The sequence below is a fragment of the Antrostomus carolinensis genome, unplaced genomic scaffold (genome assembly GCF_000700745.2).
Source record: "Antrostomus carolinensis isolate BGI_N321 unplaced genomic scaffold, ASM70074v2 scaffold44594, whole genome shotgun sequence".
Taxonomy (NCBI): Eukaryota; Metazoa; Chordata; class Aves; order Caprimulgiformes; family Caprimulgidae; genus Antrostomus; species Antrostomus carolinensis.
In genome coordinates this window covers 19867-22184 of record NW_010309540.1, presented here as the reverse complement: position 1 = coordinate 22184, position 2318 = coordinate 19867, and positions in this window count along the sequence as shown.

Here is a 2318-nt window from a genome sequence, read left to right as displayed (position 1 = left end):
AAAACTCCTGCAAACAGCAGTGACATTTTAATGGGAACCTAAAAAGCATATCAGTGCTGCTACATGCGGCACCCTGAAACATCTTTAATGCCATGAGACACTTTTAGTATGGCTGAAAAAGCAACCAGACACACAGCCAGACTGCTGTGTTTAGGGACAGGGCAGATAAACACACCTTTGATATAATGAGTAACATACAGCAGAGGTGCTGAAGATGAGTGCTCCTGCCTGAGGAGCCTCCAGGTGATGCTGCAGCTGTTTTAAGTGCAACCGGGCAGATTGGCTGCTTGACCAGAATCTCTGGCAGCTCCATCCAGATTCATCCTGTAGAGAAACAAGTCAAGGAGCAACAGACAGTTGCAGAAAATGGAACAAAATGTGGGCAAAGGTAATATTCTGAGAAACCAGCAAGACTCTGGGATGCTTTCCTACTCATACTACAGCTGCAGCCAGTGGAGCACGATGTAGAGCTATCACCAGCAGGAGGGTGACACGTGCAGCCGTCTGCATCCTGCTCCACTCAGCAGCAAGGTAAGCTAGCTGTCCAGGAGATGAAATCTGGGAGGTTTCAGCAATATAAATAGCTATTGCATTAACACTGGATTAACAGGAAGAAAGGCCAAGTTTAGGGCCTTTCTTAGCTCCCCTTAACGTGCTCCTGCATGCTTGAGAAAAGGGCTACTGAAGAGGCTCTTTCCAGAGATAAGCTGACAGGCAGGTACAGAGGATTTTGCTTGGAAAGGGAAGACACTGAAGGGTACTGCATCATTTGGACTAGGGATCCCCTAGCATTAGTGGCTTAAATTCAAAGAGCGCTGTCCTACTGTGAATTTTTTAAAAAATATCCTGTTAACAAGAGATGTTTTAACAACTTAGATGTTTGCTCCGTTATTATTTTCATTAAGTGAATTATCAGCAATGTAGTTACTATGTGTATTTATCATCTTCCAGGAACTCTCCTCTTCTCAATCAATGCAATGCAATGACACCTAGCAAGACTTGGTTTTAGTTGAATAAATAAATATATGGAAAGCTGCAAATGTAAAGAGAAGAGATGGATTGATAGGGATTTATATTCAGCTATGGTAAGCTGGTAACCAACAAGAGACAGAGTAAGGACTCGTGCTCTGTTATTGCGATAATGCCTAGAGAAGTGGGGCAGAGAAATGGGGTGGTAACTACAGCCCGTGGTGGGAGACAGAAGATGCTGAAGCAGTACCGAGAGGAGAACAAGACTCTTCCTTTCATCTCACCATATTTCACTTCCCTCTTTTAAGGAGGAGGTAGGATTCCACAAGGACAATAACCACTGCTTGTGCAGCAGCATCACTCTGATTAAGTTTTATACATGGGACAAAACACCATCTCCATAAGAGACCTCTGTGTGAAACTGATACTGGAGTTAATCACTGTACCAGCTTATCCTTCAGTATAAACACTGCTGCAATGTGCTATGCACTTTCTAATCCAAAAGGAAAGTGAATTTGTTTACTTAAAATTCAGTGTTAGCTATGGGAAAATGTACTATCAGATTTGCCAGGATGGATAAAGCCCATGGCTAAAGCAGAGAGAAGACCTGTTTACTTCTCACAACAGCAGCAGCCTTTTGAATTTGAAAGTTTCCTTTGAGAACCTGAGAAAAGTTTTTGAATGATCATGGCATTTTTGTGCAAGGGGACACAAACAACAATACCTGATATTCACCATTCACCAGATAAAGCCAGAATCTTTTAATTGGAAAAGTTGTCTGTCTATCCCCCAGACACAAGGCAGCCTGCTGAACTCCCAGAGTGTTTTAAAAGACAAATGATTTGACACCAGAATGGGCTCAGGCTTATGGGACTTGGGCAATCTTTTGCTCAATGCTTGTTAAGCAATCAGCACACACGAGCCTGGTCTGCACCTGGCAGTGCTGGCTATATTAATAGTATTGGATCAGTAACTAATGAGAACTGTCAGGAATTGGCAAGCACTGCTTGCAAAGCTGTCACTCGAATCCAGTTCCCCCCCTCAACAGTCTAAGGTATTTAATCAATTTTTCTAAATGAGTGTTTACTTTTCACATAAACTCATCTGAAAAGTTATGTTGGTAGCTTAAAAACAAAGCAGAAAGGGAAAACATGTCGTTCTAGCAAGTTCAAGGTCACAGAAAATTTTTTTCTTGAAGTCCCTCCTCCCTGACTCCTCCGCTTTGGCTGTTTGGTAGAGCAAAGCACATTCACCAGCCCTGTGTGTACCTGTGCATTAGTCCTCTGTTGGGGAAATGATGCCATGATGTATTCAAGAGCCTCACTTGCTTTTCAGAGCATATAAAATGG